The sequence below is a fragment of the Sus scrofa genome, chromosome 13 (genome assembly GCF_054392235.1).
Source record: "Sus scrofa isolate SSC_HxYL_T2T_F1_AM1 chromosome 13, Sscrofa_HxYL_maternal_Yorkshire_Landrace_v2.0, whole genome shotgun sequence".
NCBI lineage: Eukaryota > Metazoa > Chordata > Mammalia > Artiodactyla > Suidae > Sus > Sus scrofa.
Window position 1 is genome coordinate 141,738,906 of NC_139395.1, and position 11,824 is coordinate 141,750,729.

At 39.1% G+C, this 11,824-nt stretch overlaps 1 long non-coding RNA gene across 1 annotated transcript; it reads right to left on the minus strand.

Moving 5' to 3' along the window:
- Window positions 1-365: 365 nt before the first annotated feature.
- LOC110256550 (uncharacterized) lies at window positions 366-11,348 on the minus strand. Its single transcript, XR_002338180.2, has 2 exons — window positions 11,269-11,348; window positions 366-2,983 (listed from the first exon to the last, which is right to left on the minus strand). It is a non-coding gene; the product is annotated as an uncharacterized LOC110256550 (long non-coding RNA).
- Window positions 11,349-11,824: the final 476 nt, after the last annotated feature.

Consider the following 11,824-nt stretch of genomic DNA (forward strand, 5'->3'; position numbering starts at 1 on the left):
TGCTGAAGGCTCAGATGATGGCTAGAATTTTTTAGCAATAAAGTATTAGTAATTAAGGTACATATTTTTTTAGACATAATGCTATTGCACACATAATAGACTACAGTAGAGTGTAAACATAATTTTATATCTACCAGGAAACTAAACGTTTGTGAGACTCACTTCACTGAGGTGGTCTGGAACTGAACCCCATCTCCAAGGTACGCCTGTATATTTACATGTACAAATACATATATTCCTGGTTCTTGTTCTATTCTCTGAAGATTCTTGGCTAATACAGCTCCCTTTTGCTGTCTTATAGAGTTGGAAATAATGTACAATTCTATTGCTTTCATTACTCAAGACCTTTGGTTCCAAGCAAAATCTTTCTTAAAATGTCTGTCTTTGACTTTTTTTTTTTTTTGGTTCCTGGACCAAATTCCAATGTGTGTGTCTGTGTGTGTGTGTTGTGTGGGAGGTGTATTCCCACACAATGCCAAGCAGTTTTCAGACACCAGCAGTGTGTCTGAGAATTAAACTCATCTCTGATGACGAGCTACCCGGAGATAGGGTAAGATTTCACAGCTTAAGGATTCTGTCCTATAAGACTGCCTCTTACCACTTCAGATACCAGTCCCAGGTTCAGGTTGTTACCTGTGCTCCTGACTTTCCAGGTATAAATCAGAGGTTCCCACTATTGACCCCCACTCAGGTTGGATTTGTTTGTTGGAACAACTCCAAGAATTCAGAGAAACATTTTACTGACAAGATTACTAATCTATTATTTTTAAAAAAGATGTAACTCAGGCAAGGCCAGGTGGATGAGATGCACAGGGTAAGGCATCTGGGAAGGGGCAAGGAGCTTCCATGTCCCATCCAAGAGTACCACTTTCTCAGTATCTCCATGAGCTTACCAACCCAGATTTTTGGGTTGTATGGAGGCTTTATTAAATAAGCATGATTGTTTACACCATTGGCCATTGCTGATTGACGTCAATCTTCAGCCCTTCACCTCTCTTTGGAAGACAGAGGGTAGGACTGGAAGTTTCAACTTTCCAATCACACCTTTGGCCATCCTGACAACCAGCTCCCATCCTTAGCTGCTTTTTAAAAATCACCTCATTAACATCAAAAAGATACCTTTAGGGCTCCAAAGAGTTTTAGGAACTCCATGCCAGAAACTGGGATAAGACCAAATATATATTTCTTATTGTAAATCACAGTATCACAACCAGCATTCACATGAGGGCAATGTTACATTGTTTGCAGCTTGGCATCATCAAAGAGGAGACAGTACTCTGGGCTTGGTGACTGTCCTCATTTGTTTTCCTTGCCATTGCCAATATTTACCAAACAGAACTGGCTTTGCCATGGTTACCAGTAAATTGGTGCCTGTGCCCATCCAGCTAAGGCTGTGGTGTCTATACCTGAGCATGCATATGCCCAAAGATGCCTCGGTGTTTGCAACCTGCGGCATTTCCTGAACAGCCGCATCATGTAATTATTCCCTACATTTCTTCAGGAGAAAGCCAGAGGAAAAAAGGTTCTCTGCCAAAACTCATTTTTTTTTTAAATAAGAATTTAAACAGAATGAATCCTTGAGCAATCACTTCAGGGTAGTTTAAACAGGCCAATCCTCCTCTACAAAGTGTTTTCTGGGCCCTACCTCCTCTCTATTCCCTGGACTGTTGTATTTTACTTAGGACCTCATTTCCTCTTACTTAGACTATTAGTACCAATCCTTCTATAACTGCTTAAGGCTTGCATAAAAATGATATTAACTAGTCTTTTCAATAACCCTTTAGTGTAGGTGATGTTTTCCCCATTGTGCCAATGGTAAAGCTAAAGATAATTCCCCCTCTGTTATATTGTGAATTGGTTCTAGAACTCAGACTTCCCACTGCAGTACTTGATATCCTTATGGTTATACACTTTTGACTCTGACACCACTGTTTGAATTCGGCTGAATGAGTCCTCATAAGTAAACTACCGTAACAACAAACCGTAGATCTCAAGGATTAACAGAATAGAAGTTTGTTCCTCCTTATATAAAAATTCAATGTTGATGATCTTCTCTGTAGTCATTCAGGAACCTAAATTCCTTCCTTCTTGTGCCTTCTCATGCCTCTAACCTAAGTTTCTTCCTTCTTGTGCCTCTTCCGTGAATGATGTTTCTAGGATCCATCAGAGAACTGAGGTAACAGGATAACCCACTACTTATATTAGGAGAGACACATATATTCACAAAAATCCATTTCCCTGGAGCAGAAGCTCCTAGAGCCATAAACTTGCAAAACATTTAATTTTGACAAATTGCTAGAAATTGACTGAGGACAAGTGTGAGAGTAAGAATCTCCTGGGCCTCTCAGTCTTAGGAGAAGCCAAAGGCATTTGTGAGCTTTATGTCCAGAAACCCAACGAGATCATCCTTGTGAAGATTCCAGAAAGATCATTTTATGGATATCTCAGGGGTCGAGGAAGAGTGATTGCCTTAGTTTTCAAGGGCTGCCATAACAACATACCACAAATAGGCATGGCTTAAACCAATGGAAATGTATCCTTCATAGTTCTGGTACATAGAAGTCTGCAATAAATGTGTCAGCAGGGCCATGCTCCCTCTCAGAAACCTAGTGAGGAGAATCCTTCCTTGCCTCTTCCTAGCTCCTGGTGGTGGACATTGACCCTTGGTATTCCTTGGCTTGTGGCCACGTTGCCCCAGTCCCTGCCTCTGTTATTCCCTCTGTATGAGGATACCAATCATAGTAAATTAAGACTCACCCAAATGATTTCATCTTAACTTGATTAACTCTGCCAAGACCTTTTTTTTTTTTAAACAAATAAGGCTATATTTATAGAAAGTTCATAACCGTAATCATTATGAAATATACCTAGAATCTTCAAAACAAAGGCCTACCTTTCAGGAGCAAGGACTTTTCCAGAGCCTTATCACAACTGAGGTGAGGGAATTCCTCCCACTGCAAGCCTCTCCAGCCTTCTGCCTCACCTAAGAGAAAAAGTAAGAAAACAAGCTCAATAGAAGTTATGGCTTTAAGACAATAGACTGGAAGTGCTGTAGCCAGGAAAGGGAGTAGGGGACAGAGTGGGAAAAAGAGCTGTTCTACTGGAGAAACATTTGTGAAGGTCACAGTCCCAAGACATAGGTCCACTAAAAGACTGAGATTTTAACCAGAGGATTAAGGAACAGTCCCTATCAGGCTCCAGTATAATAACAGTGGATTATAGCTTAGAAAGCTGCCAAATAGACTCCCTCTTAAGAGGAATACTTAAGGAAGTACAAAGTCAAGAGAGGAGACAAAAACAAGGACACTAAAGAATTTGGATCTTCTGGCACTTAGAATTACAGCAAACATTAAACACAGCCAAACTCCTAGCCAAATTAACATAAATCCTCACACTAAAGGCCTATTTATCTCAGTGTCTATTTCCCAATAAACGTATACAGCTTTTAGAGCATACCAAAAGGTAAAGGAAAACACAGTCTGAAGAGATAAATCATCCTTAGAACCATCGCCATGTAGAACACAGATATTGAATTTCATGCATAAGAAATACAAAATAACCATTAATATGTTAAGGGCTCTAAGGAAAAAAGTTGACAAAATGCAAAGAGATGGGTAATATAAGCAGAGAGATGGACACAGTCAGGATCCAAGGGAAATTCTAGGAATTAAAAACAAAGCAAAACAAACAGACAAACAAAAATAAAAACACTATACCAGAAATGAAGAATGCCTTTTGATGGCTCATCAATAAATTTGACATTGCTCAGGGATAACTGAGCTTCAAGATAAACAAATAGAAATTTTCCAAGGTTAAATTTAAGGGTAACAATACATACAAAGGAAAGAAAGAAAACAGAACGACCCAAAGCAATGAAAAACTACCTTGACTATCAAGAGGAAAAGAGAGAATAGAAAGAAAAGAACAAAAAGTGAGGTAATAATGATTAAGAATTTAGCAAAATTAATGATAGGCATACCAAATTACAGATGTGGGAATTTCAAAGAATACTAGATAGGATAAATAATAAACATACATTCATATATCAATTACGATAGGATTTTCTAAGCATATCATACTCAAACTCAGAAAATTAAAGAAGAGATAAAATCTTAAAAGATGGAAAAGCAAAAAAAAAAATTTACTTCTATAGAGAAAAAAGGGTAAGAATTATAGCAGACTTGCCATCAGAAACCAAGCAAGATGAAGAACATGGCATGATATTTTTAGTGTTGAAAGGAAAACCAAAACCAAACAACTAACCTAGAATTCTATATCTGGAAAAATTATGCTTTGAATGTGAGGAAGAAATAAAGATTTTTTTCATACAAATAAAAATTGAGGCAATTCTTTGCCACCAGATGTTCCCTGAAAGGAATTTTTAAAGAAATTCTTCAGACAAAGGGAAAATGACCATCAGAAAAACGGATTTCCTGACTAGGAACCATGAGGTTGCAGGTTTGATCCCTGGCCTCGCTTAGTGGGTTGGGGATCCACCATTGCCCTGAACTGTGGTGTAGTTCACAGATGCGACTTAGATCTGATATTGCTGTGGCTGTGGCATGGGCTGGCAGCTGTAGCTCTGATTGGGCCCTGCCCGGAAACCTCCATATGTCACAGGTGCGGCCCTAAAAAGCAAAAAAAAAAAGAAAGAAAAAGAAAAACAGATTTACATAAAAGCCAGAATTCCTGGACAAATTGGTAGTTCTAGGCCAAATGCAGGAAAACAAAATGAAACTGGAACATGCTGCAATGCCAGGAAGTAAGGAAGTATTCAAAAAACCAAAAAGGATGAGCATGTCAAAGGAGCAGAGAAGCCAACCTGAATATGCTCCCAATGGTCCAAGCTGGAATAATGTGAGCAACAAAAGAAATAATGCTGTATTGGATTATAACTGAAAGTATAAAATTAATAGGATAAGTCCATACGGATGTGTATAAACAATTAAAACAAGAAATAAGTGGGAGAGATGGAACAAATTTTTCGTACATGAGTTTTCCATATAATATACATAGAAACATCTCCTTCCAGAAACTGTCAGTTAATTCTTCCTCTTATTGAGTATGGGCTGAACTTAGGAAATTGCTTCCAAATAATGGCATATTTAAAGAAAAACTGTATAGAAACTTTACAGATGAGTATTTGGTGTATTCTAACTAATGAAGTGATCCAGGTTAACATCACCAGTGCTAAGTCATGTTGCTATTACTTACTTCCTGATCGAATGTGATAAGAAGTATACTTCTCCTCTATAGTACTTTTCCTCCAAAGCCCAAAACACTGTAATCATGTAAAATTATGTCATAATCATAAAAAAGCCAGAAGACAAACCCGTATCAGGGGACATTCTACAGAATACCTGACCAGTATTATTCAAAACCATCAAGGTCATGAAGAACAAAGAAGAGTGACGAATTTCAAACACCAGAAGAGACAAAGGAGAAATAATCAATAAATGCAATATAATATCTTAGATTAGATCCTAGAAAAATTGGTGAAATCTGAATGAAACATGGAGTTTAGTTAATAGTAATATAATCATGCCAGCTTCTAAATTTTTGTCCAAAATACCGTATTTATATAAGATATTACTATTAGGGGGAGCTAGGTGAAAGGTGTATATGAATATTTTGTATTGTTTTCACATCTATATTCCATATCTTAAATCATTCCAAAATATTTTAAAAAGTAAAAAGATGAAGATACATCATGTAAATTTGAATCATAAAAAAATTTGAAGTGGTCATATTAACTTTCAGCAAATTATATTTCAGGAAAAACAATATTTCCTGTGATAAAGTGGTTTATTTTATGAAGATTTAAAGGTAAATGTATCTAGAAGACATAGAAATCTTAATGTATACTCACCCAGTAACAGGACTTCAGGAAACAAGAAGCAAAAACTAACAGAACTAATATAACACCTGCCAGTAGCAATGAGTATATGAGGTCATTTTCTGACACAGGTCTGACTTATAGATGATTTCAATATTCCTGTTCCAATGACTAATAAAAAAATAAATAAGGATATAGGAGAACCAAACAACAATTCTATAAATCAACTTGACCTAATTGATAGCATTAAATACTTTCCCCAAGAACAATAGAATGTGTTTTTCCCCCAGTGCACGTGAAACATTATTGTGATATGTTGTTCCATAAACTAAGTCTCAGTAAATGTAAAAGGACTGAAACTATACAAAGCATTTTCCTCTGTCCTAATAGAACTAAATTAGAAAACAGAGTTCCCGTTGTGGCTCAGCCATAATGAACCCGACTGGTATCCATGAGGACTCAGCTTTGATCCCTGGCTTTGCTCAGTGAGCTAAGGGTCCGGCATTGCTTTAAGCTGTGGCATAGGTCACAGACGTGGTCCAGATCTGGTGTTGCTGTGGCTATGGTGTAGGCCAACAGCTACAGTTCCGATTCAGCCCCTAGCCTGGGAACTTCCATATGCCATGGGTGCAGCCGTAAAAAAAAGACGAAAGAATAAAAAAAGCTAAGTTAGAAATCAATAAGAAGGGAGTTCCCGTCATGGCACAGTGGTTAACAAAACTGACTAGTAACCATGAGGTTGAGGGTTCGATTCCTGGCCTTGCTCAGTGGGTTAATGATCTAGCGTTGCCGTGAGCTGTGGTGTAGATCGCAGACACAGCTCGGGTCCCGCGTTGCTGTGGCTCTGGTGTAGGCTGGCAGCTACAGCTCCTATTAGACCCCTAGCCTGGGAACCTCCATGTGCTGCAGATGTGGCCCTAGAAAAGGAATAAAAAAAAAAAAAGAAATCAATAAGAAAAGGGATATATCAAATTCCCCCAATGTTTAGAAATTAAATGGTGCACTTCTAAATAAGCCATTGATCAAAAAGAAATAACAAGGAAATTAGAAAATATTTTAAACTTCATGAAAATGAAAACATGACATAACGACACATGTGGGATTTAACTAAAGCAGCATGTAGAAGGAAATTTCTAGCATAAAATGCTTGAATTTTGTGAAAGACAAGTCTAAAGGCAATGCATACATTTCCACAGGAAACTGGAAAAAAATAATGAAATCAAAACTAAACAGGTAGAAGAAAGTAATAGAGTGGAAAGTCTGACACAGAACACAAATGAAACATGCAGATATAAGCTTCTCTTTAAAAATAATCAATGAAATTGATCAGTCTGTAGTAATACAGATCAAAAGAAGGAAAAGTCACAGCTTACAATTATCAAGATGAAATAAGGTACAATTCTAAGGATAAAAAATATGATAGGGGAATTTTATAAACAACTTCAGAGCAATCTGTTTAGCAACTTAGATGAAATGAATAATTTCTAGTTAAACAAACTGACAATACAAAATGTTGGAGAGGATATGGAATAGCTGGAAATCTCACAAAGTATTAACACAGTCAACAATGGGACTGAATCTCAAAACATTACATTAAGGGAAATGTGTCCAATATAAGGCATTGCATATAGTGTACTTTAAAATTCATTTATATGAAATTCTGTAAAAGACAAATTTATAGTGACAGAAAGCAAATCAGTTGTTGCTTGATGTCAGGTTGTGATGGGACTGATTAACTAGGTACAAGGGAACTTTCCATTATGTTGGTAATACTCTGTCTCTTAAAGATGATAGTGGTTGGTGCTCCTGTTGTGGCACAGCAGAAACGATTCTGACTAGTATCCATGAGGATACATGTTCCATCCCTAGCCTCACTCAGTGGGTCAGGGATCCGGCGTTGCCGTGAGCTGTGGTATAGGTCACAGACGCAGCTTGGATCCCATGTGGCTGTGGCTGTGGTGTAGGCCACCAACCATAGCTCCAATTTGACCCCCAGCCTGGGAACCTCCAAATGTTTCACCAAAAAGCCAAAAAAAAAAAAAAAATTCCTCCTCTGTCCAGTGGGGCATGAGACTTGATAACATCTAAGGTTCTTTCTAGATCTGCATTTCTGAGACATCATATCAGTGTCCCTATCAGAAACGGGAGAGAAGAAACAACCCTCCACAAAGTTGCTGAATATAAACTCCTCAGATTTGAGAGATGACTAAAGGAAATTAAAACAAGCAAGAGCTGAAATAAACTATCAAGCCTATGTGTGATTCTTTAAGAGGAGTTTTGCCTTATTTTAAAGTTTTTGGTTTTTTGCTTGGTTGAAGAGATTTATACCTTTTAAAAATCATTCCTGTTATACATGCCCTCCTGGGTTTTCTGAAAACATGGGCTACTGCAACAAAGGCATCAGTAAAGAATATTTTCAAAGGAAGTCACTATGCATATTGTTCTGGGAGTTTGTGTTTTTGTCATTTCTTTTACTCAATATTTAATTGTTTCTTTGGTGTCAGAGATGAGGGGTTCGAGCTACCTCCAGAGGCCCTGAGAGAGACCTCATCAATAAAGGTGTCCAGAGGCAGTCTATCCATAGGTTCAACATGCATTTCTAGTCATGTTTCAGAAATCTCAGGTCATGGAACCATTGGTGAAGATTACTTTGGAAGGTTCACTTGTTTGCATATCAAAGTTAATGGTGGTCATGGATGCTATGGTGTAGCTCACTGTACCCTCCTGCCACAGGACTGAAGCACTCATTCCCTGAGTGCTCAAAGTATTGGTAGCTGAGTTCTCCCAGTTCAGACTCTTTCCTGGGACATCCTATTGGCTAAAGACATAACCTAATGTCTTCATTCCTCCTTCCTAGAAGGAGCCATCATTGGATGACTGCTCAAAGTGGAGGTATAAATGTCTAGCCACCTCCTCCCCATCTAATTAGGACTCATCTGAAGTGTCAACCCAGTGCTAAAGCTTTCTGTAGATATGACTGACTCCTCTGATGTGAGTAGATTGCAATTTTAGCCCCCTTCTGCCCAATCTTGCTTCTCCTCCTACAGATGCCCCTCCAAACACCCTTTGCAATTAACATTCTACTGTAAATCTTCAAAAGAAAATAAATATCTATTAAAAAAAAAACCACAAAAACAACCAAAAAATTCATCTCAGACTCTACCTTGTGGGGTACTGAATTGTGAAAAAGGTCCAAACTTGCTTCTTTTCATGTTCATGTTTAGTTGGAGTTCTCCTGTAAAGAACTAATATGCCCAGTGTCCTCCTTCCTGCCCCATCACCATTCTAGCTTCATCTACAGTTACAGATCTCCTACATACAATACTTCATTTCTAGGCAAGTTATCTTTTAGTTATATACATATACTTTAGGGATATGCTCAATCAAAATGCATCCATATATCCATAAAAGACATGTCCTAAAATGTTCAGAGGTACATTGCTGTAATAGTCAATTACTGAAAACTGAAAACATGTACCAGCAGTAGAATAGATAAGTAAATTGTGGTATAATCCTACAATGGAATGTCATACATCAGTGATGTGATATAGTCTCACAGTGGAATATCATATACCAATTAAAAAGAATGGTCTGAGATTACAACCAAAAATATGGATGAATCTCACAAACAAGATGTTGTGTGGAAGAAGTGAGATGAAGAGGGCATATACATTATTTAATTTTTTTAGAACAAAAGTAGAGAATATTTATCTCTATTGTCAGGATGGTGGCTATCCTTTGGGTGAGGGAAAGGTCACTAGGAGAAAGTATAATGAGAAGTCTGAAATACTGGCCATATTCTATTTCTTATTCTCGACGTCGAGTGTTCATTTTGTTATAGTCACTGAGTACAGTTATGGCACAAAATACTTATCTGCATGCATGCATAATATATATATAGAGAATGCAATAATATATTCCATATGGTACTTCCATACAGTTCAAAAAAGTGCTTCCAAACATAGGATTTTATTTGAGCTTCTTGGGACTGGTGATGCCAGGACCATTATCATCATTTTAGAGTTGAAATAAATGAGCCTTTGAAAATTGTTTCAATTCAATTCAACTAATATTTTTTAAACCCCTAATGCATGCCAGGAAGACAGGACATACTGAGTAGTAATAAATCAACCCTTATAGATTTAAAAAAAATGAAATAATTTACTCCCAAAGAACATGATTATAGAATTTTGGAAATAGAAGGGACCCCAGACACCAGCGTCACTCTCCTTTTCAAGGTGATGGTGAGGCCAATCTAGTGGCCCTGATTTGAGTTAAGTTTCTTTCTTCCTCCCTTCCTTACTTCCTCCCTCCCTCTCTTTCTTTCTTTCTTTTGCTTTTTAGGGCTGCACCCATAGCATATGGAAGTACCCATGCTAGGTGTCGAACTGGAGCTACAACAGTCAGCCTACACCACAGCCATAGCAATGCAGGATTCAGGCAGCATCTATGACCTACACCACAGCTCATGGCCACACCGGATTCCCGACCCACTGAGTGGGTCCAGGGATCAAACCCAGTCCTCATGGATACTAGTAGGGTTCATTTCCACTGTGCCACAACGGGAACTCCCTTGAGTTAAGATTCTGATTCCAGCACAGTCACTGGGTGACTCTGGGCAACTTACCTACACTCTTTGTGCCTCAGAACCTCGATCTGAAATGCAGTGTTAAAAATACCCACCTGGGGAGTTCCTGTCATGGCTCAGTGGTTAACAAACCTGACTGATATCCATGAGGATGAGGGTTTCGATCCCTGGTCTTGCTCAGTGGGTTAAAGATCCAGTGTTGCCGTGAGCTGTGGTGTAGGTCACAGACTCGGCTTGGATTCCGCCTTGCTGTGGCTTGTGGCAAAGGCCTGTAGCTAGAGCTCCTATTCAACCCTTAGTCTGAGAACCTCCATATGACTGGTGCAGCCCTGGAAAGACGAAAGACGAAAAAAAAAAAAAAAAAAAAAAGAAGTACCCCCCTGGAAGAAAGGCTCCAAGGAAAATTTTTTAAAATCTGTGAGAACATTTAACATACTTCCCAGCAACTAGCAGTCCCAAGATAAATTACTCTCCTTTCCCTCAAGGTGATCCAAGATGAGTGGCTCAAAGTCCAACACCCTTTCTCACATGCTTTTCTGCTTCTCTAAATATATACAAACAAAGACGTAAAGTGTTAGGTACACCGGGGGTGTGAGGAACATGCCACATAAGCCCTGTCCGCTTTCCAGGGAATCTGCCTTTGGAGCTTCTGTTTCATAACCTGTGGGTCTGGAGAGCCTCTGGCCAAGCAGGGAGGCAGGGGCTCTCCCTGGTGTTGACGGCATGGCTGTGAGAGTACAGATGAGTAATCCTCTCTGGGAGGAAGGCAGATATAGCAGCCTGGAAAGCACACATTCGGGAGGCTGGATAGGAGAAAGAGCTGAGATGAGCAAAGACCACCAACCTGGGTGTGTGATGCAAAGCCTCAGGAATGTGTCCGAAGCCAATACAGCGGCCATCCTCCTCGTGCTCTGTAGTCCTCTGAGCCCTGGCAGCTGTTATTGTGACTGTTGCCTGACACCCTGACCTTTGCTGACACTGTCCTTCCGTCTTGTTTTTCGCCCACTGCTGTCCCTGTTTTCCACATACATGTTGATGGCGTATAGGTCCATGGAACAGTTTGGGGAAAAAAAAAATCTCAGTCTCCTGGATACTTGTCCTAGGACTGCAATGAATCACTTGTTCAGAAAATTGAAAGGAACTCTCATTCCAGGAAAACACTGCCTGCTTCTCTGCAAAGGGCTCTCCCTAATCTGGCCATTCTCTTTATGCATGTAAAGGAGGGCCAGACTCTTCAAAGTTATTTCCACCCATGAGGAAGCTTCCTTATATTTTATAAAGCACCTTCCTATCTCCCACTTCATTTGCTCTTCACAACAGCCCTTTAGGGGAGGTGATCCAAGTTACTTCCTTTTCACTGCAGAATACAGTGAGGTTCCAAATGGTCTCCTGAATTGCCC